Source organism: Eptatretus burgeri, chromosome 7 (genome assembly GCF_056783735.1).
Source record: "Eptatretus burgeri isolate ZD-2024b chromosome 7, Ebu_testis_v1, whole genome shotgun sequence".
NCBI lineage: Eukaryota > Metazoa > Chordata > Myxini > Myxiniformes > Myxinidae > Eptatretus > Eptatretus burgeri.
In genome coordinates this window covers 42,485,688-42,510,092 of record NC_140967.1, presented here as the reverse complement: position 1 = coordinate 42,510,092, position 24,405 = coordinate 42,485,688, and the positions used below count along the sequence as shown (strand labels likewise).

The window sequence follows — 24,405 nt, the reverse complement described above, 5'->3', positions numbered from 1 at the left end:
AGAAAAATAAGTTGCAAAGCAAGTTCCAGAAACAGGATCGGCATGGACATAAACAGGTCTCGTTCTGGGGAAATGCTCGAGAGGAACGTCCTTGTAAAGATACACAAACTAAATATTCGTCTCCTCCATCATACAACGTTGCTTATACAGCAGGCGTTGTTGTTCTCCTGCAGCCCTGGCCAAGGTTGGCCACGAGACAAACAAACACATAAACCGCTTTCGAGGGTTAGCGTCTGCTATAAAGTGCTGTGCATCTCCAAGCGCAATAAGCTTGCTCTGACGTGCGTCCGGTTGCGTCAAAATTCAACGATGTGAGTGAAGAGTGAGCAACAGTCATAATTTTGCTGCACTGTGGACATTTTCTCAGCCAATTGCATGGTGGGAAAAATGATTAAAAGCCTTACTATCTGCTGTTTACTGCCACTTTAAGGATGTAAATTGCCAGGAGCCAAAACATTTGACTGGTGATTCAACAAATAACTTTGATTAAAGTTCTGTACAGCCAATTCAGTGATGGTTTCTGTGGTCTTCACAAGCAAACTGGAATAGGTGCGTTATATTGTTACGAATCTGGAAGCCTTGTGCACACAGACAAACAGTCCCTAAGCTTAGTTATTTCGATAAGTATGTGTTTATAGTTAGGGCCCCCTATCTGTGTCTAATGGTAATTACATGCGTGCGCTGCGAATTACTTTTTTAGTCGGGGTTTTTGCAATACAAATCGAGCCTCCAGCCAACCGAAACAATCACTCCTTCACTTCGCACATTGCGCCATTACACACGCGTGTCCAGCCACGTACGTGGGTGGAGATTTCCATAGACTCAGATCGGGACTCCACCCAGAAAGGCAGGGGGCGTGCCCCTTGTTCAATCACGCACAGAGAGCGACTTTCCCACCACACCCCGGCCAATGAGGGTTGAGATGGCCACAGAGGCGACTTTCCCACGACACCCCGGCCAATGAGGATGGAGACCGCCTCAGATGGCGATTTTCTCACCCCGGACAAGAAAGATATAAAGGAATGCCAGGCTGGGGATGGTTGGTCATCTTGGGGGTCGTGGGTCTTGGTGCTGGCTGGTTTGTCTGGTCCTGGGTCAACGTCGTCTCTGATCTTCTCCTTGGTCTTGGTTGATTGGTGCGTGGCCGGTTGGAGAGCATGGTACCTGGTGCTTGGAGCGGCACCGTGTTGCGGGTTCGAGTCCCGCTGAGCCGGACAGGTCCAAGCACAGGCTCTGGTCTCCAGCTCACCTTTCCTCGAGCTGGAAGCCTTCAATAAAGACCCGACGGGGTCCATTCCTTTGGGTGTGTGTCTGTGTGTGGGCCCGTCTTCAAGTAAAATTGTTTAAGTGCCTTGTACATACTAGTGGAGCAAATAAGTGTGATTTTTTGGCAGAATCGTTCAAATGGTGATATAAGCATGAAATTTGGTACGAACGTTCCTTCAGAGTCACTCTGGAAGAAAAAAGTGCGAGCCACGTGGATTTTCAACATGGCGGCCATTTTTTCCAAGATGGCCACCAGGGTATGAAAAAAAACAACTTTAAACCATAAAAAATCACCAGAGATGTCGGATTTATTTCATCTTGATGTCGATCTATAGGTTTTTGTCCTTGCTAGAGCTAATTCTTGAGTGTATTGATCGATTTCATGAACCAATAAATCAATTTTAGGACTTGCATAACAATAAAGAAGTCAAATGACAACTATTGTGCAGGCTTTGAATACAAGTAAATTGGTTCTCATCACGTTACAGACAGGGACGGTTAGAATTGTTGGAGATCTTGAACAGAGCTTGTATTTTAATTGCTCAAAATAGTTATTGCCCCTCCAAAGGACTGCTAGTGCTGGGGTGGCAAAGAGGATGAGCTCTCTTTGCCTACGAAATGCCCCAAATGGCAAGCGAAACAAAGCCTCTCGCAGTCAAGCTCCAACTCTAGCTTTCTCGTGGTGGGGGTGTTTCCACAAATAGTGGTGGTGCAAAAGGCGAATCTCTGGCGCCTGAAAACCAGACAGCTCTGGGCAGATGAAGCTCATTTGGAGATGGAATAAAACCACTTGCAACCGAAATGCAGCCACAAGGATCTATAGGACCCTGACACATTGTAACCATCAATGGTGGTGGACACCAGCCAATATCGACTAAACACAAAAAAAAAGAGTATGTCATGCACTACCAGGGCACACTGGTGGCATACACTGCTGTGCAACTCAGCATGGGGTTCAATGTCGGCTAAACCGTGGGTTTAGTTTCCCAAATGCTATCTAATGAACCCCTCAGATGTTAGATAGCCACACCTGAACCGACAGGATGTGCCAGCGCGGGAGAGCCGAGCCAAGGATAACGGGGGTTTTACATGTAGTTATCCGGATGGTGTACAGATCACATGGGATTTAAATGGCATTGGATGAACGATCGGGCTTGGTGTAGGGCAAACGCATGAACCTAGCTGTATCCCATACATCAAAGTGCACGAAGGCAAGGTGGTAAAAGGATAAACCCTCAAACTTGCCATTGCTCGTCACAAATTATTTTTACTCAAGCAAAATCAAAACCACAAACAAACTGGAGGAAATGTTGCCACTGTCAGAAGGACACAGAGGAAAAGTTAATGTCACCACTAAGTTCATTCCAAAGGGAACAGGACTATGTTGGTTATACCAACATCGCAAACAATGTGCCATTGTTTCATGCCATCAATGATATGCCGATTCCACTTAATCCAGCCAGACTAGATGAAGGTGATGGTATAGAACACACAATGGTGCGAAACAGAGCAAAATATCACCAAAGCTGTAGATTGTTGTTCAATAACACAAAGCTAAAAAGGACACAGAAGAGAGAGACTGCAAGTACTTCTACATGCAGAGAAGAAAACCGCAGTAAGAGGCAAAGAACAACAGATCCACCAAAACCTTCATCAGTATGCTTTTTGTGTGAAGAAGAGGCCGAAACATCAACTGTACGATAAGCAATTACAATGCAATTGAATGAAAGACTCAATGAGTGTGCCAGGACTCTGAATGATGGAAAGCTCCTCACAAAGCTCAGTGCCGGCGATGCTATTGCGCTGGAGTTGAAATATCATCCTGCTTGCCTGGTAGCTGTATACAATCGAGAACAAGCCCATCATAATTTGATTAAGCAAGAACAGAGCTGCAAAAGCCAGGTAAAGAGTTATACCCCATTGCTTTTTCAGAACTTATCATCTACATCACTGACACCAGAACTGCCACCGAGGGAACGGATCCAGTTATATTTAGGCTGGCAGATTTAGCTTTACTGTACAAGCAGAGATTAGAGCAACGAGGTGTGGACTCTCCTGATGTCAACTCAACTAGGTTAAAGGAACAGTTACTCTCGCGTATTCCTGAGCTTGAAGTGCATCAGAAAGGACGCGATGTCCTGATAGCATTAAAAAAATGACATAGGCTCAGTTCTCGCTGATGCTAGTAAATATGGTGAAGCTATTCACTTAGCTAACGCTGCTGGTATCATACGTAAAGAGATGCTTAATCACAAGACAAAATTCAACGATAAGTTTGAGGAAGGATCTGGTGAAGAATCAATTCCTCCATCACGTCTACAGTTTGTGTGTAATATCGAACATGGTGTCGATATCAAGTCACATCTGAAACATGGTGTAGTAAAATCAGACTTAGCTATTGCACAACTGTTACAGTACAACTGCTACACAAAGTACAGAGAAGGATCAGCAATGCACTGGCATTCTAAATACCGTGAGACACCATTTGCTGTATACATTGGGATGATAGTGTTTGCCAAGATGAGAAAACGACAACTTATTGACAAGCTTCATGAGAATGGTATCAGCATTTCGTATGACAGGGTATTAGAAATATCTGCCCAGTTAGGCGAATCTGTTGTAAACCAGTATGTGGAAGAAGGAGTTGTGTGTCCACCAGTTCTACGTAAGCGAATTTTCACCACCTCTGCTATGGACAATATTGATCACAATCCACCAGCAACCACAGCTACACAGCACAACCACAACAGCATCCTTTCATGGTACAAGCATTTCAATGTTCCAGCGTCCAAGTTCGGATAACAGAGGAGAAGTACGTGCCCCGCCCAAAGCTGTGGACAGCAGGGCAGACATGGAATGTATGTGATGAAGTGTCAGTAATCTTCACGAAACTCAGTCAGTGCCCATCAAAGATTGAGGCATCTGATCTAGAAATCCTGGAGAAATTTGTGGTCCTGATGTATGACAGATCAAATTCAGTTACGTCAGTGAATGAGGTGCGGCTTGCTCTCTTTGCACGAAAGCAGAGGTCATATGATTTAATTCCACCAACACAAGGAGCACTCACGGAACATGCCAAGCGAGCTGCATATCAATCAGGACACATTTGGAGCCAGGCAATAGTCCGCCAGGCAGAAGCTCAGTGTCCGTCCGAGTGGGTTTGGTTCAAAGAAGATGACTCGTGGAAGGTCTTCTGGACTGCCCTTGCTCCCATAGCTAAAAGCTGCCAGGAGTTAACGAAATGTGGATGGAAGACACAATGTAGTGGAAGGTGCAAATGCTATCGTTACGGACTAAGTTGTACCCCACTATGCAGTTGTTCTTGTCAGACCTAAATCAGAACAATGAACATTGCAGGGCAGAAAAACATGGCGGCCATCTTGGAAAATGGCCGCCATATTGAATTTTAAGTGGCTCGCAGTTGTATCTCATAAAGTGACCTAAAACAAATATTTCTGCCAAATTTCATGCTTGTATCATTCTTTGAACTATTGTTATCTGTTCTTATTTTGGATGGTTGTCTGGTGGCCATCTTGGAAAATGGCGGCCATGTTGGAATTTCAGGTGGCGAGCACTTTTTTCTCATAAAGTGACATAAAATAAATATTTCTGCCAAGTTTCATGCTTGCATCATCATTTGAACGATTGATCTTGTTATCTTGCTCCACTATACCTGCATTTCTTTTAGTTGGTTTAACTCTACTCTCTATGTCCCCCTCCCTTATAAATAAACCCCTGTTAAATGTACCAGCTCGTTTTCTGTGCTTTCCTCCATTGGCCTAGCATGGTGCATATTGAGAATTAGTAAGGCCATTCGGGCCAGTAAATTGTTCATTTGGTCCGACGCGGCTTTGGTAACTTCCACTCGGTTACGCCGGATCCGAGTCGGTGATGGCGACTCGATTCGGACAAAGTCGGCTGAGGGTGTGGTTTCCCCGGTAGTTGGACGGCGTGAGTACTTAGGTAAATTGGAGTTAGACAAGTGGACCCTACCTCACGCCATCAAAATATTGGTGACCACGGTCCTCTCAGTGACTTGTGACCTTTCGGAGTTGTCCGAGAGTCACGACCTAAATTCCGGGTGTTCGGTGGGAGATGACTGCACTGCTCCACCTCGTGGTCGTTTATCGCCACCGAACCCCGGCCCCACAACAGTATCACCCTGGTGGTGAAGCATTGCGTTATTGAGGATGGAAAGATGGATGGATGAATCACTTTACAAGTTGAATGACGAACCACACAGTTCCCCAACAAAGAAGCAAGAGACAACTTGTCAACACAAGCCTGTCAAGATATGGTTTTTAAAAGCAACAAAATGATAGATTTAACGCTTGTGATCTCTAGCTACACAAGCAAATGTACCTGTATGCCATACTTGAAATAGAGATAAGGGAGGAGAAGATAAGAATGAGGGATACATACAGTAAATTATTATATTAATGGATTGTTGTCATTATTCTCAACAAGAAGCTGATACTTGAGGTCCCCCACCTTTTGGGTGGTATGAAGAATAGATCTGTGCAATATGAAAGCTAAATTTCAAACGTTTTTTGAAATATCATGCATACAATCCAAGTTACTGAAATGCTCGCATGAAATCGTGAAATGCCTTTTTGCCTGGAATTAAATGACATTAAATCAGACTTTTCCTACCTTTATTTACACATCGTAACTCACAACTTCGAAGTGAAAAACAAATTCTACAAATTTCAGAGAATTGATTAAAAATACAAAACTAGAATATCTTGGTTGGATAAGTGTCCACCCCCACCCTCCCGAGTTATTACTTAGTGAAGCACCTTTGACAGCAACTGCAGCTGCGAGGCTGTTGGGATAGGTCTCTACCAAGTTTGCACACCTTGATTTGGCAATATTTTCTTCCCATTCTTCTGAACAAAACTGTTCAAGCTAAGTCAAGTTGCATGGGGAGTGTTGATGGATAGTAATCTTCAAGTCATGCCACAGATTTTTGATTGGATTTAGGTCAGGGCTCAGACTGGGTTACTCAAAGACATTTATCTTTTTGTTCCTTAGCCACTCTATTGTAGCATTAGCTGTGTGCTTCAGGTCGTTGTCATGCTGAAAGGTGAACGTCCGTCCCAATTTCAGCTTTCTTGCAGAGAGCAGCAGGTTTTCCTCGAGGATCGTTTTGTATTTTGCTCCATCCATTTTCCCTTCTATCCTGACAAGTGCCCCATTCTCTGCTGATAAGAAACATCCCCATAACATGATGCTGCCACCACCATGCTTCACAGTAGGGATGGTGTTCTTTGGGTGATGTGCTGTGTCGGGTTTGCACCAAATGTAACGTTTTGCTTTTCAGCCAAAAAGTTCCATCTTGGTTTCATCAGATCAAAAAACTTTTTTCCACATGGCTTCAGAATCTCTGGAGTGGTTTTTTTCATACCTCAAACGGGACTCAATGTGGGCTTTTTTGAGTAATGGCTTCGTTCTTGCCACTCTATCATACAGGCCAGACTTGTGGAGTGTTTGGGATATTGTTGCTACATGCACACAGCGACCAGTCTTTGCCATAAAGGCATGTAATTCTTTCAAAGTTGCCATTGGCCTTTTGGTGGCCTCTCTGATCAATCTCCTCCTTGCTTGGTCATCCAGTTTGGAAGGTCAGTGATCGAGGCAGGGTTTTGGTGGTAGTACACACATTACACTTCTTAATGATTGTCTTGACTGTGCTCCAAAGGATATTCAAGGCCTTTGAAATATTTTCATACCCATTCCCTGATCTGTGCCTCGCCACAACTTTATCCCAGAGGTCTTTTGAAATCCCTTTGGTGCTCATAGTTGAGTCTTTACTGAGAAATGCACTGCCCAGTGGAGGAAACCTACAGGAACAGCTGATTTTATTCTGAAATATTCAGAATCACTGCAATTTAGCACAGGTGGAGGCCAACTAACTTGTGTGATTTTGAAGGTGTTTGGTTACACCTGAGCTAATTTACAATTGCTATTATAAGGGGAGTGGACACTTTATCCAACCAATATATTCTAGTTTTGTAGAAGTTGCGAGTTATGGTGTGTAATTAAAGGTGGAAAAAGTCTGATTTAATGCAATTTCAATTCCAGGCTACAAGGCAACAAAAGGTGAAAATTTTGAAAGGGGGTGTAGAACTTTCTATAACCACTGTAAGAGATGAGAGAAAACCAAGGGCTTCAAAATAGTAGGCTTTTATTTTTCTGAAAAGCAAATAGGGAAGGTCCATGAACATTGAAACTAAACATCACACCCATTAGAACAGTTTCTCATCTCCACAACTAAAGCCAATGGTGAGCAGTGAAACGTGTCACATCATTTATCACAAATCCTAACAATGACTGAGCTTCCACAAGATGTGGGTATGGCTCTTTTTCCAAGAAACCTTTCCAGTATGTTACAGGGGATTTCATGTGTTCAAATTTCACATTCATTACAATGGACATACAAAATAAGTCAATGAGGAAGTTGTGTACCTTTAAAGGAGAGCAGATTATACTTTTAGCATTCGGTCATCCTAAATCCAGAGAATATTTATAAAGATGCTAAAAAAATTCCATTCAAATCAAACCCATCACACACCGAATTGCCCTGGTTGGTGTTCCCATCTGAGCCCTTGGCTCATGATGCTGGGACCCCAGGTTCCAGTTAAATCTCGGGATTGCTGGGGTGCCAGGTTCATGATCCATCTCTTAATGCGAATGTGCCAAGTTCTATATATGCAGTATCGATTTGTCCATTGTGTACTAATGATGCACTTGCACATTTACCAGACTCGGTGGCATACTGGTTAAAAGGTCCGCTCCGAGTCTGGAAGGTCAGTGGTTCGAACCACAGCAGAGTCATACCAAAGACTTTTAAAATGGTACGTGCTGCATCCTTGCTTGATTCTCGACATTCAAAATGCCAGAGCATGGAAAAACAACCAATAAATTGGCAACACTCGTGCAGGCTTTGATGGGCCTAATGGTTTCCTTCTGTGTTGAAGTTTCTTGCAAGGGAACTCATATGTATTGTATTTATAATTCATATATATGTATAGACATATTTTAGTGTCAGTGTCTTGCTTGTGATTTGTGTACAAGCTTTGCCCTGAGCTTTAGCTCCCCAAACAAAGGCAAAATACAGAAACAGCCAATCAAACAAACGAACAGGTACCAAAAACTTGCAAACAAATGCACTTCCCCTAAACAAGCAGGTATTTGAACCCTGTAGGCAAAACCTCAGGCTCGCTTATAATGTAAGAGGCACTCAATTATATGAACACCAATCATGTGCAGCTGCATGCTTTCGAAAGATGTGGTGATGGAGTTATTACGACAAAACAATCTCTAACATTTTGAGATCACCTCATTTGACTCATGCAAAGTCAAGTATATCTCATTTTTCCCATCCAAACTACAAAGTGAACAAATTCCAATTTATTTGCAAAGTCAAAGACTAATGTCAAGGTTAAATGAGTGAAAGTTTAATTGTTTTTTCTTTCATACAGTAATGATAATTCTCGAGTACTGATAAAAGAGGTATGAGAAAAACTCATTGGGCAGTTAAAGAAGAGTTTACAGCCATATGAAGATTCAATGCAAGGTGGTGGTGGGCCAAAACCGTGAAAGCAGGAAGGAAGTGAATTGAAACATCCCTTACACCAGTGCTTCTCAAACTATCTGATGTGGCGGACCGGCAGTTTTTTTTCCAATGTGCCAGGGACCGGTACCATATTATTATTTGTTTATGATCCGAGAAAATATTGTTTGAACATCCGTAGTAATATTAATTTATACCGGAAAAATATTAAAATATAATGTATACAATAAAAGTTGACATTTTTTAATATATATTTTGTATTGTATAAATATAGACCTCTCTCTCGCATTTTGAATTTGTCAGCTTAAATATATTCTTTTTCAAGATATTATAGATTTTTATTTTATACATTACATGTTATACATTCTGATCATGTGAAACAGGAAACTCGCCGCGGACCGGCAGTCAATGACTCGCGTTCCGGCACCGGTCCGCGTACCACCACTTTGAGTAGCACTGCCTTACATGAAAGAAAGGAAGAATTTTTTTTTAATCCATGGAATAAAGAGAGCAAATCAAGTTGTGCAACTCAGTAGGCCGAGGGGATAGACTGAGACTGAGACAGTGGGAAGATGATAGAAAGAACCGCAAGTACGAGATCAGGTGAAGAAAGAAAATTTGAAAAGAATGAAAATTTAAAGAAAAGGTCACCAACTCGTGTGTGATGAAAGAGTAGAACGTTTCTCACTTCCTTTGAGGGAATGTTATTAAATTGTGCATGTCATGCGATATAATAAATCCCTGAACTTGTGCAGCATTTTTTGCAGAATAAAATGCGACTTCAAAATACACACGGGTTGGGGGTTAGCACATCGGGTGGAGGTCCATGATCCCAACGGATAATCGGCAGGTTCACAAGCCATGAACGTCTCCGTGACCAGAATCAATCCTGGAAGAAAAAAAAAAAGTCAAGACTCAATCAGCGGGTGCAGAAATTTCCACGGAGCTCCAATGGGATTCAAACGTACACCGGCTATGGCAATGCAACAAGGCTTTGCCAACTCAGCAAAGCCACTCTCTTCAAAAAAATAGATGATGAGTAAATTCACAAGTACCCTTTCATTAACCTCCGTCATCGAAGATGAATGGAGGTTACCGTTTTCACCCGTCTGTTTGTTTGTTTGTGAACAGTATTACGGAAAAACTCCTGGACGTATTTCGACGAAACTTGGTGGGGGGATTAGGTATGGTCCAAGGATCATGCCATTAGATTTTGGACTTGGTCCAAAAAAAAAAACAAAATTTTCCAACTTTTTTTCAAAAAAAATTTCGATTTTATTTGAAAAATATTTGAATTTTTTTTGCATATCTACATGTTTTAAGTGATTTCCAAACCAAAAAAAACCTTTGTTAGGGGAAAAAAAACAAATTTTGCAACTTTTTTTTCAAAAAGATTTCATTTTTATTTTTTTGGCATTTCTACATGCGCGTCGATCTAGTTTAGTTTATTCAATCGTGGTTCAGTAGAGTCTGATCCGTTTTGACCTACAATGAATAGGATATCAGGTTCACTTAAGTGACCCAGCAGTATTGGCGGCGGAGGTTTTGCACTCTACCGAGTGCTCCCCCTCTAGTTTCATAGCTGTCTTTATCACATCTTTTGGTTTTGTCGTGATGCGAGGAAGTAAGTTTCTATCACACCTATCACAACTCACAACTATCTACTTGTTTGAATAATCAAATCAAATCAAATTATTCATGATGTGGTCGCCTAAGAGTATATTTCAAATGAAGGCCAGGTTTGTTTGCAACTGATAAACAGATTGCACAAGTGGTACATCAACATGGTTTATCCATTGTATTTTATGGTGGCACCGACAAAGTTATGGCTTGCTGTCCAACAGCAAAGAATGGAATCTTGTATACTTCATGGCATCTTTCTGAGCCATTAACTATGGGTGGAATCAACAGAATAATGCATGATAATTGCTAACCATCGAGGAAAGCAAGGAAACGATGTATGCTAAACAACAGAACGATGTATGCGATGCATGCTTACCACTGTGGGAAGCACAACTGACGTATGCTAACCACCGTGGGAAGCAAGAGGCTGATGTTTCAGGTGTTAACCCTTCATCAGAGCAAAAATAGGCCAACAGTAGCCTTCAAGAGCAAGGCAAGTTCCAAAAAGGAGCCGATACTTAAGGTCCCGCCACCTTTTGGGTGGTATGAAGAATTGATATATGCATAATAGGAAAGCGAAATCTTGAACGTTTTTTTTGAAATGCTACGTACACAAGCCAAGTTTCCGAGATGACTGCCAACCTGCCATGGTAACAATTCATCCAATCACCAACTTTATAGAATCAGGTTGAGATAACATCATGAGGAACAGATATCTGCAAAATGAAAACGAAATGTTCAACGGTTTTTGAAATATTACGTACACGAAGGTACGTGGACAGATGATCGGTCGGTCAGACGGAGCTCATTTTAATGTCCCCCTGTCTTTGGCCTTGTTGGAGGAGCAGGGGACAACTATATTCCTATGTGATTAACCACTTTCTATATTTTGCGGGGTTATTTTTTTCGGTGAGCTAAGGCTCATGGAAGAGCTCATTCACAAGCATGATGAGGGCTTAAGGAAACATCACTGCACTTTAAGTTGAATTTTTTTTGTATACCTAGTTTTGGCTCGTGGAAGAGCTAGAATTAGTATACTGAACGGATCAGGGCACAACAGGACAAAAGGAACAGGTGAAGGGGGGGGGGACACCAACGGCAAAGTTGAAGGCCAAGATAGAGGCAGACTTGGACAAACAATGGGTATGGGGAGGCATGAAGGACAGGAGAGGATGCATTAGGGTTGACAAGATGGATACAGAAGGAAACTAGAGGGGGAGCACTCGGTGGAGTGCAAAACCTCCGCCGCCAATACTGCTGGGTCACTTAAAGGTCCTCTGACATGCAAAATAAACTTGTTATTTATAAATTAACTTTACCTTCCTAGTTAAGAAATCACCCATGTTTTTTTATCAAAATGGGATAATTAGAGCAATATTTCGATCATTTCTGGAGCTATTCACAACGTGCTATGCTGCGCCCCTTAAAAAATGGACTTCAGCGAATCGCTGTGTGACGTCACATGCAGTAACTCACACAGAGTGGATTGACTCGAGTCGAGATGTCACGCGCCTTATACAGTACCTACAAATGCAGTTTGCACATGTTAGTGCAATCTCTGTGATCGTCTTAATTCCAGCGATTGTTTCACGAAAGTTTTTAATTGTTTTAGCCGTACTTTCGAAAATGCCTGCAAGATGTATCGTAGCAGGATGCAACAATACAAGCAAAGACGGTGTAAGCCTTCATGTATTCCCGAAAGATGATAATCGTCGGAGAATATGGACATCTAAAGTGAAGGTACTACTTCCATTGGCATGCTATTCATTAACATTTAGCCAAAATGCAAGCCTGGTGTTGGCTCAGTGGTTAGGGTGGTGGCTTGGGATCCTAGGGTCTGAGTTCAAGCCCCGTCAGCCGCTGAATTAATACACCAGGGCGTTGACTCAGCCTGTCATCCTTCCGAGGTCGGCGAAATGAGTACCAGTTCCCGTGTGTGTACTGGTAGAGGGGCACTGCATCAGCGACACAGTCGCGCTTCAAGAAATGATAGCTACCCCGGCAGCTAAGCTGCCATACGACCACCACCACCAGCCAAAATGCTGTAATAAAAGAAAAGGGAAAAAAAATGTTTGCACAACTATGAAAGACAAATGTATCTGTCCTATTACACGGCCTCATATCCTCGGGACTCTTATCCATTGACTTATATATTGTGTGCATGCTAATACAAGTTACTTGTCAACTCGAGATGTCTAGAGTCTAGACGAGTCCGATAAATCCGTCGTCCGTCTGACTAGGCTGATAAATCTGACGTGCTGTAGCTTTATTTTATTATTGTCTTTTTTTCATTGTTTTCTACTGGTGCTGCATGATGACAGTAGGAATAAAATAAATAAAAATGCAACAGAACGTCAGATTTATCGGACTACTCGAGACAATTGTGTCACAAGGTGTGTTCTGCACACAAGTTTTCATCGTATCCGGACAGCGAGGTTGCTTCGTTTTATGCGCGGAGAGACACGGCCGATGACATGCGCCGGCCTTGTTTGTGATTAATTCGCCACGGAGAAACATGTCCGCTGCGCTGGCCACGTCACCTCACTAAAATATTTCTGATATCGAGCAGTATGCAAGTCGAATTTACATTATTGAATTACGAAGAGGATTTAGTCTAACCAGTTGTTATTTCCGAGTCTTCCTTCGATGTCCTCCCGATCATTTCATCGCCATTTTCCTCTGCTTGTCCTGCTTCGGGCTCGAACTGCTAAAGGCCGTATTTCATTTCCAGCTGCCTGAACTTCACCTCCTGCGATTATGTTATCCCACAATTCCCCATGTGATTCAGACCAAAATCCTTCATTTCTCTCACACTCACTGTCACTACCAGACAAATGAAAGTCCATGCCATCCATGATTCAAAACCAAATGTTCGACTTTTTTAAAGCAGAAATGAACGAAGCGATTGAGTCGGCCAATCAAATGTTGAAACACACAGCAAGCCAATAGAATCACGTAGACCACCAACCCGAGTAATCATTCAGAAAGCCAATAGAATCACGTAGACCACCAACCCGAGTAATTAACGTGCAGCCTTTGAAAGGGGCGTAACCCACATATGACGTCATGTGGGTTACGCCCCTTTCAGGATAATTTTTAGGGGCGTTCCCAAAGACGTTTGTTTTTTTATTCTATATTTTACATTTTACAGAATGAGTATTGTGAAAAAAACATTGTCAGATCTGAAATCATGATGAAAAACTCCTCCAGGACATATATAAATGAAATTTATGTACTTTAGCATGTCAGGGGACCTTTAAGTGAACCTGATATCCTATTCATTGTAGGTCAAAACGGATCAGACTCTACTGAACCATGATTGAATAAACTAAACTAGATCGATGTGCATGTAGAAATGCCAAAAAAAAAATCGAATTTTTTTTGAAAAAAAAAAAAAGTGCAAAATTTGGGTTTTTTTTCCTCCAACAAATTTTTTTTTGGTTGGAAATCACTTAAAACATGTAGAAATGCAAAAAAAATTCAAATATTTTTCTAATAAATCGAAAAAATTTTGAAAAAAAAGTTGCAAAATTTTGTTTTTTCTCTGACAATTTTTTTTTTGGGTTGGAAATCACTTAAAACATGTAGAAATGCAAAAACAAAAATTCAAATATTTTTTTCAAAATGGCCGCCATAGCGGCCATATTGGACTTTGGACCAAGTCCAAAATCTAATGGCATGATCCTTGGACCATACCTAATTGCCCCACCAAGTTTCGTTGAAATCCGTCCAGGAGTTTTTTTCCGTAATATTGTTCACAAACAAACAAACAAACAAACAGACAGGGGTGAAAACAGTAACCTCCGTCCATCTTCGATGGTGGAGGTTAATTATTAGGATGGAAAACTGGGAATTTGGAAGGAGGGATTAGGGTGGATTATCTAAGGTAGAAAAGATCATGGTTTTGGATTGGAAACGATCTGAGATGGTGGGAACAGCTATCTTGAAGACCTGGAGGGAAGAATGACATTGAAGAGAATGTGGAAGTTGGTTTCATGGGGGGGGGGGGGGAGAAAAGAAGAAACGATTGGGTGGAGGTGAAGAGTGATCCTGGATTTAGGTAGCTTAACCAGAAGGGAGTTTATGGTGAACCGTGTGTGCCCTGCAGAAACCTGGAGGTGGGGAAAAGCACGAAAAGAGCAGCACAGTGCAAAACCAGAAAGAAGGCGGTCGAAGAGAGAGAGACAACCAACCTATCTGCAATGGTGTAGTGACAGACCAATCAACTCGGCTTCGTTGCGGGAGATTCCAATAATCGCGAAGGCCTTGGTTTCCACTGCATCCATCTGAGCAAGGTGTGAGGCAGGGGAGCCAGCCCAAAGGGGAGAGCAGTACTCCACCAAGCTGCAGATGAAAGCCTTGTAGGTGGATAGGAGTTCAGGTGTGCCAAGGAAGGACTTTGTACAATGGAAGATGCCCAGGCTTTGGAGGCCAACTTTAAAATGTGGTTTGCCCAAGAAAGATCATGCCTGATGGTAAGACCCAGGAGTTTGAATGACTGAACTTCCTCAAGAGGATTATTAAGAGAGCAGATGTTTTGCGAGATGGTCCTTTCAGAGAAAAGTGTCTGCGGAGATTCATCAGGATTGAAAGGCATATTCCAAGTGTTTGACCAGTTTGGGATTTTGTCAGGATCTGATGAAAGAGAGAAAGAGAGAAAGAGAGAAAGAGAGAAAGAGAGAAAGAGAGAAAGAGAGAAAGAGAGAAAGAGAGAAAGAGAGAAAGAGAGAGAAAGAGAAAGAGAAAGAGAAAGAGAAAGAGAAAGAGAAAGAGAAAGAGAAAGAGAAAGAGAAAGAGAAAGAGAAAGAGAAAGAGAAAGAGAAAGAGAAAGAGAAAGAGAAAGAGAAAGAGAAAGAGAAAGAGAAAGAGAAAGAGAAAGAGAAAGAGAAAGAGAAAGAGAAAGAGAAAGAGAAAGAGAAAGAGAAAGAGAAAGAGAAAGAGAAAGAGAAAGAGAAAGAGAAAGAGAAAGAGAAAGAGAAAGAGAAAGAGAAAGAGAAAGAGAAAGAGAAAGAGAAAGAGAAAGAGAAAGAGAAAGAGAAAGAGAAAGAGAAAGAGAAAGAGAAAGAGAAAGAGAAAGAGAAAGAGAAAGAGAAAGAGAAAGAGAAAGAGAAAGAGAAAGAGAAAGAGAAAGAGAAAGAGAAAGAGAAAGAGAAAGAGAAAGAGAAAGAGAAAGAGAAAGAGAAAGAGAAAGAGAAAGAGAAAGAGAAAGAGAAAGAGAAAGAGAAAGAGAAAGAGAAAGAGAAAGAGAAAGAGAAAGAGAAAGAGAAAGAGAAAGAGAAAGAGAAAGAGAAAGAGAAAGAGAAAGAGAAAGAGAAAGAGAAAGAGAAAGAGAAAGAGAAAGAGAAAGAGAAAGAGAAAGAGAAAGAGAGAAAGAGAGAGAGAGAGAGAGAGAGAGAGAGAGAGAGAGAGAGAGAGAGAGAGAGAGCAGGATGCCTGTCTAAAGGATGAGGGGTGTCACAGCAGAGGATAAAGTCATCAGCAAATAGATAAAGTGGATTTTCCAGTCAAAGAGGTCATTTATTAAAATCAGGAGTAGGTCTGGGGCGAGAACACTGCATTGGGGCACTCCAGCCTTGAGAGGGAGAGCAGATGAAAGGATTCCGTTGAGAACCACACATTGGCTACAAGAGTGGAGGAATTCAGTAAGCCATGTGTGGAGTTGGACTTGGATGCCATAGGCAGAGAGTTTGGAGAGTACGGCAGAAGCGAGTTTGCCAGACTGTATCAAAAGCACGAGATATGTCCAGAGAGACGACCCTGATCTCATTTCTGAAATTGGGGGCCTCCATCCATTGCTGGGCAAGTCGAAGCAGCATGTCCAAGGTGGAGTGACCTGTTCTGAAACCAAATTGGTGATACGAGATGAAGTTGTTGGAGAAAAACAATGATTTAATTTCAACTGCAATGATGGATTCCATGACCTTGCTGATTGGAAGCAAGCTGATAGGTCTTTAGTTAAGGGGGATACGTGTTTGCACATTTTTTATGCAATGCAGTGATGTTGTTGGATTTCCAAGCAGATGGAAGATGACAGAGTGCAAGTTACAGGGTTAAAAGGGCAGACAAATGATGGGAAAGAGCGGCAGAGAAGGATTTTAAGACAAGTGAGCTGATGGCATCAGGTCCAGTTGCAGAGTCCGAGTTGAGGGTTAAAGAACCTTCTCCACATTTTCAGGTGCAAAAGACAGAGTCCAGGAGCAGTTGGGTATGACAGGGAAGGATGGGTCCCAAGAGTGAGGAATTGCGGACAAGAATTGGAAGCATACACAGAATTGAGGCATTTGGCCTTCTCATGACAGGAGAATTACAATTACAAACACATTAGTACATCAGATCATGAACCATGCTCTCTCTATACAGAGCATCAGTGCTGCTGAAGCAGTTTCCATTGCTCGAGTTACAATCATTGAGGGGTAGCCACTCCGACACAGGACATCAGAGCAGGAATTTGGACCTTGGCCAAGGTGCTGGTGATAGCTTGCCTTCTCTTCACGAAAGACAACATGGGATGTTTAATGTCCACCAACTAATACTGGCAGGTGGGATGCCTCGTTTAGCATCCATCTGAGGAACGGCACACACATTTATGAATCACCCTACCTGAGAAACACTGGGGACGACAGTTTATAGTCCGGCCGGGATTCAAAGCCAGGCTACACAGCGCAGAGGCGTGTGCGCGTACCTTCAGGCTATCCTTCCCACATTTATAGAAAATGGGACAATAATTGACATGGTATACTATATATGGAACATGAATATGCAAACTCCCTGCATCGCGAGATGGAGCGTGACTCCGAAACACTATTTTACAAGACGACTCGCTTACGAGTGGCACGTGGTGGATCAATGGAGATTATTGCTTCCTTTTTGTACCCGGGAATGATTAGAAAAGACCAAATGGGCTTGACACCGGTCAATTGATTATTCAAGTGCTACGTCCCATCGACGTTTGCCCATTGCTTTTGATAGTGCCACCAACATGATCACAGATGCTCCAAGAATGCAGGCTTTTTCTTTTATGCCATACACTGTTTTTGCAACTTGTGTATTCCTCCGCATAAATTACACATCGGCATTTGCATGCTCAGTCAGGTTCAGACAATCATGAAAGCTGCACCCACATGTTCAAAGCCAATGCGGAAATGCAGCACCAGAATGCTTCAAATTGTCTGTGCGTTTGTGGCTTGCATCTGCGGAGGTTAGGCACAGCCAAGACAGAGGCTCTGTTCATTTAAAGCCCCTGCAGTAATGCAACACTCCACAACTGCCGACTTCATATGTGCAACAGCTGCAAACCTCTCTTCACGGTGCGCTGACACATTTGAAGCTCTCTGGAATAATTTGACAGCAATAATACCAAGTACATTTTGGTGGACAAAATGAAAGTACATGGTTGTGTAACTCCAACGTTCTACCTTTTGTCAGAAACATCATACATAAATAAATAAATAATTAAAAAGGGGATACATTAATAAATATTATATCCCCTTTTACCGTGGGGAGAAAAATATATTTTTTTAAAATACTGATTACATTCAAAGCCTTTTGCTTTGGTTTATCAGCTCTGAATGTGCAAAACATTCTTTAATATCCCAAAGGATGGATTCATTAAAATCAAATTACAAGTGATGGTTGTGAGCTTTTGTTTTTAATTGGAAGAAGTAAGATTAGATATGTTATTAATCATAAAGCCTTAATTCAAAATCCTTAATTAACCATTGCTTTGCCTCCTTCTCGACACTGTATTCCTGCTCTAGGATGTATCCAGCCAATTATCATACAACATATTGAATGTCTTTCCCCACATTCAATACAACTAATCTGAATAAAGGCCAAACTGAAAAAAAAAAAAGGTATTGTCTTTTTGTGATCCAGGAAGGCTCTGCAAGAATGGGGGATTGGGGGTGTGGGGAAGAGATGGTTTATGAAGTTCCACCCAAAGAAATTCCAAGTTATAAGTGTCACCAGATGACAGAAACCAGTCCAGTTTGCCTACCACGTCCACAATCAACCTCTGGAAGGGGTAACGTCAGCCAGGTATCTCGGAGTGGAGCTATCTCAAGAGCTCTCCTGGAACAAGCATGTAGATTCCATCACAAAGAAAGGCCTCAACACCTTGATCTTTCTCCGATGTAATCAAATAAGCTGCCCACATCACACAAAAGGACCTGTGCTACAAAGCATCAGTAAGACTCATTGTGAAGTATGCCAGCTGTGCATGGGACCTATATACACATCGAAACATAGACAAGGTGGAGTCGGTGCAAGACGAGCAACTAGGTTTGTGACCAACAACTACAGGCAGTCGTGCAGGAGTGTGCCTGCCATGGCCAAACAATAACAGTGGGAGACTCTTGAACACCATAGTGCAGTCTTGAAAGTCCCAATGGTGCACCACATCTGTAACAACCTGGTATGCATCCCATCAGAAAGCCTAGTCCCTCAACCCTAAATGCAGCAACAAGAGGCAACAATCAATGCTCGGCATCCCCCGAGCAAGAACCAACACTTTGAGATAATCATTTTTCCCAGACACAATCTGTTTCTGGTAGTCTCTTCCGCAGACTGTGGTTGATGCCACTGGGGAGAAGAAGTTTAAGGCTGGTGCAAATTAGTGCCAGCTAAGGTGGGCACAGTCCAGATTTTTCTGTCCTACTTTAATTCATGCAAACCCCCTGTGTGATAATACTCTCAGGATGAGGAAGGAGGAGGAGGAGGAGAAAGAAGAAAAAAGTGGAAAAGAAAGAAGAAGACGACAGGAAGAAGGAGGAGGAGGAGGAGGAGGAGAAAAAGTGGAGCAAATTATAAGATTACAGATGTTCCAATGCTGCAGGATTTTTTTGTTCATGTCCTTGTCTTGCATTCATCACATGCAAGACAAGGGCACAATGAAAATATAACTATAGTTTTACATGAAATAAAATAACTGGTAGACAATAGCGAAATGAACATTGTACAGTAGTTGGTTTGTCCCAGCTTCACGAGCCATTGGTTCAGATGGCAATGCCAGCCAGGATGACCCATACAATCACACGTATGCATTTACATGCCAGCAATTTTGTATAACATGGTATATACCATGAAAAGAAGGCAGAAAGAAAAGCAAAAACATATTGGCAAAATGGAAACGATTTAAAATTATGGAGCATGTAAAGAGGTTTATAAAAGCAACATAAACTTAAGCAAGAAATTACAAAATCAATTGAGCTCCTGAGGAGCAAACAGAGCTATCCCACATGATCCAAGTTTTGAGAAAATGAGATCAAGGTTAAGTTTTCAATTGAAGTCCTGATCGACAATGATAAACATCAGCTTTAAACATATGGTTCAGAACTGACATCAAGACCATGATGCAAAGACGCACTTAGCTTTGAGGCATGTACTCTGCGCTCGATTATAATCAGCCCCAATACAAACTATCAGTTTGTAATACAAAATCAGCCCTAATACAAACTACAAAGATAATTATCAGCCCTAATACAAACTGTCGGATTGGTGCTGCGGATTGGTGCTCCGAAGGCAGGATGTTGCACAAATGAGTGCTCCATCCATACCTTATAATGGATGGATGTTAAATTGGGGATCTGCCTGGTATCATTCATTGCCTACGGAGAAGCTCAGCAGGATTCACATTTTATCAGTAAATGTCGATCAACATCAATTTCAGATCACACTCACAAAACGATGAATAAATATATATATATATATATATATATATATATATATATTTAAAACTTACATCATTAATAGAAAGGGAATATAAACAATAATGGTTAAAAACTTAGAGTTCCATTAATATGTAAGAAAATGCAATGAGTAAAGAGGAATTTACATATATTTATGCAAACAGCCGGCTGTGGGGCAACGCATTCAGTAAACAGTGGTGTGCGTGGGGTTAGAGGTGAGAAATATTATATGGAGTTGCATGTTCTGTGGGTGGTTAAATGGCAATAATAATACCATGGGTATTACACACTGATAATTAAAATTGAAATCGATTTTTAAAAAAAAAGAATCTAAATAAAATCAAATTAAAAAAAAAAAAAAATTGTTCTTGAGCTGTCAAATTATTTTTATTTATTTTGTAAATAGAAATTTAATTTTGCCAAGCTTAGTTATGAAGTGAGGAGGTCAGAGGTTCCATGGAGTCTCTCGATGAATAGTCGGCAGGTTATCACGGGCACCTGAACAAATTCCAAATTGCTGCTCTAAACTGTGTTAGAGGTAAAGCTGCATCTCAGCTGCAACCAGCAGACCCATGTTCACATTAGAGAACCCCAACACTAATGCAATTCATTGGCATCTCCCATCAAGAGGCCAAAATATGATGATCCACTCAGGTTTGTGGCCTTGGAGTACAAATTGCTTCTCTTCTGGTCTTCTACTTTAAGGACTCTTAGACCATTTGGTTACATCTTTGTTAGCTCTACCAACAGAGGCAAAGGAGGTTATGTTTTCGTGTGTGTGTGTGTGTGTGTGTGTGTGTGTGTGTGTGTGTGTGTGTGTGTGTGTGTGTGTGTGTGTGTGTGTGTGTGTGTGTGTGTGTGTGTGTGTGTGTGTGTGTGTGTGTGTGTGTGTGTGTGTGTGTGTGTGTGCAGGATATCACAAAACGTTGTGGACGGATCCAGATAAAAGTTGGTTGGCAGGTTGGGTGTGTGACAAGGACAAATCGATTAGATTTTGGTGAAGATCCGGATCCGGCGACTAATTTTTAAAGTGACTCTTCACAATTGGGAGATAGGGCCAAAATGATATATAGCACAATATCTCAAAAATCTGTGGACGGATTCAGACGAAACTTGGTGGACACGTTGGGTGTGTGTCCCACAAGGAGGAGGAGGAGGAGGAGGAGGAGGAGGAGGAGGAGGGTCCCCTTCTGACCCCACAAGAAGGTGGGAAAGAGCATGCAAGGAAGAATAGATTCGATTTTGGTGAAGATCCAAATCCGGATCTGGATACGAGAATTATTTAATATTTAAAGTGATTCTTCATAATTGAGAGATAGGGCCAAAAACAATATATAGCATGATATTTCAAAAATGCATTGGGCCGGATACGTTCTTGTGGATTAGGCATTATATGGCAGAGGTATGCGCTCTACCGAGAGCACTTCTCGTATTATTCATGTTTTTGGTGAAATCAAATCCACAACTTTGTTTTTGCTTCAAACTGGAAGCATGGAGGTAGGACTTACTGAACTTAAGCCCTCTTAAACTATTTCATTATATCTACGTTGTATTATTCATGTTTTTCCTAGAGCCTGTCATTTGATGCTCTTACATCCACAATCTAGGTTAGCAGCTGACTGAAATGTCATCTTGCCTCTTATACCCACCATTGATCTTCATAATAGATAACTAACCCTGTCCATTTGTCTACCTTCAACTCATCTATTTGCCCATGCCATTACTTCTTCGTTTGTCCATTGTGCAACTACAACCTGCATCCTCTCAATTAGTTTGTGGAGCTTCCACACTCATCGAATCAGCTCTTCTATTAGTCTCAACCTCCATACACAAAAGTAGAAGGTGGATCGACCCTGAACAATTACTTTCATCAATTTGACCTTCAATGTTGAAAGTCTGGATTGTTTCTCAAAATCTCAACTCAAAAAATAAATATCCCCTTTTACCAAGAATATAAAAAGAATCTGCAGGTAAAAAGTCTAAAATCAATTTGTCTGCAAATTTCACGGACCTGTTAATAAATGCTTCACAAGCAGCGGATCCATGTTGTCTGCACTCTGCATTCCTCCAACTTTATCTCACTTTAAACCAACGTTTCATTCCAGTCCATGAACACAATTGACAAAAAAAAAAAAACATGCAGATAAGTTATATTTGTTTTTGAATAATTTCCACTAACTTATCGAACAATTGAATTGTTAACAAACTAAGGTCGATCATAAAATATGAAATTAAATAATAATAATTATTGCAGCATCCAAAATACATGGGACAAGCTGAATCTTAATCATCCCTCGTCGTTATTTGTAATAATTTTTTTTTTTTTTAAATACATGCACAACGGTTGATACCATAACTTATCATATCTCGGTGAAGAGATATCATGGAAGCAAAACATGGCATTAAAACATGTTCAGTCAGTCATACCTCCATTCTTCAAGTTTGAAGCAAAAACAAAGCGGAATCATCGATTTAGCCAAACATATGCGAGACAAGAAAATTAAATACCCGAAGACTTCAATGGAGGTGGAATGGAGAGTGGAGAACAGTTTTAAAGCGAAGCTGCAAAAGTGGTGAAAGGTTACCACCACCGATGCAAGCCTGGTTAGCCGCTTGGTGTTGCAAATGCTCTTGTGTGCGATAAGGCCCGCAGATGGGCGCGTGACTACAGTGATGCCACAACATTCAGTCATCCTTTCATAAACTGGTTCAGGGTGTGTGACAGAGGAAAGAGCATGCAATGTCACTTAGCTGTGCAACTATGAAGAGATAAGAGAGGCTGTCTTGTGAAACACAAGTGAAACAATTCAACATGAACATCTCTAAGTTGACATACATGAACATCTAGCAAACTGGCAAGTGAAACGTGACAAGAGATGGACCAGTGGACAGAAAATTATCAATGGTTGCGTGGCTTCAAAATGCGCAAGGAAAAAAGAAAATCAGCATTTAAAACAACTGTGCGCAAAAAGTTGGTGAACTTACAAACTCCTGCAGAATCCAATTCAATATCAGGGCAGATTAAAAACTGTACCCAACAAACAAAGAACATGCTGCACAGTGCAAACAAGCTTTTCCCCACCGTGTGTGGAGTTCACGGAAGAGTTTCGATGCTGATTAAAAGAGCAAGGACATTATCCTGCGGGATGGCGCAGAGGTAGCGCACTTTACCTTTGGGCCGTCGAGTCTGGGATCGATTCGCCACCCGATTACAAACCATCCGATTGGTGCTCTTTGCAGGCAAGGGAGTTGCAGCACAAAGTGTGCAGTCCCTTGGATGGATGTTAAGCTGGGTGTCCTCATCTGCTAGCATTAATTGCTGGGTTTCAAGGATACCATGATGTCTTTCATGAAGAGCAATTGAGTTACCAACAACACACCAAACAAATTCCAATTTGTCTGGCAAGTCTGGCAAGCTGGTTCGTGAAAGACTTGGGCCCTCCTACCCTCCTGACCCCACAAGAAGGTGGGAAAATTGTGGGCCGTTAAAGTAGTAGTAGTAGTAGTAGTAGTAGTAGACAACAAAGAATATAAGACAATACGAGACACGTTCTACAAATAAGAAGACAATAAACAAATCATCACAGTAATCAGGCCTGTTGTTGGCTCAAAGGTTAAGGTGGCCAGCTTGAGATCTTAGAACGAGTTCGAACCACCGTCATCCATTCAATTAACATCAGGTCAGTTGACTCGGGTAGTCATCCTTCCGAGGTCGGCAAAATGAGTACTAGCTTGCTGGTAACAGGGGGGCACTGCATCAGCGGCACAGCCACACCCCCAGAAAATGATGCAGCGTTATTAGCCGCCCGAGAAAATATCCGTGCAATCAAAAAGGCAAAATTAAGAGAGTAAAACACCCCGAGCAGTCACTGAGGGGTGTCATCATCACGAAGCACAGTCACACACAGCGGCAGCCGAGAGGACGCGGGTTAAAACGTCTTGGAACATTAATAAACTCGATAATCATGACATTCGTGTTGTCGCGTCTGAGTTCGTCAATGGTTCGAGCAGGAGACGCCGTCGTCGACTGGTGGTGTACTCGGTACCCCTCCATAACGGGTCAGAGCACGCATCCGCCTCCTGGCATCCTCACAGCCAGTTGTCCGGATGGATCTCTGGCTCTCCCTCTCTCTCTCTCTCTCTCACACACCCACACTGTCGGCAAACAACTCACTCGTACCGTTTCTTTTTCCGGAACTCTCTTGCGCGCCAACCTGTGCGTGAGCCTTCGTCACCATCTGTCCTCTCAACAGC

The 24,405-nt window shown here is 41.9% G+C and overlaps 1 protein-coding gene and 1 pseudogene across 8 annotated transcripts in view; one reads left to right on the top strand and one right to left on the bottom strand.

Moving 5' to 3' along the window:
- The window catches only part of KLC4 (kinesin light chain 4), a 232,257-nt gene that overhangs the window by 177,637 nt on the left and 30,215 nt on the right, over positions 1–24,405 (bottom strand). The window contains exon 1 of one of the 8 annotated variants that reach the window (XM_085888195.1): positions 24,366–24,405. This exon is cut by the window's right edge and continues 99 nt beyond it. The exons of 4 other annotated variants lie outside the window; for them this stretch is intronic. The gene's annotated coding sequence lies outside the window, so the exon portion shown is untranslated. Of the gene's footprint in view, positions 1–9,636; positions 9,732–24,325 lie in introns of all 8 variants that reach the window. 3 more of the 8 variants (XM_085888196.1, XM_085888190.1, XM_085888194.1) reach the window with 3 other exon arrangements.
- LOC147023114 (uncharacterized) lies at positions 43–4,132 on the top strand (annotated as a pseudogene).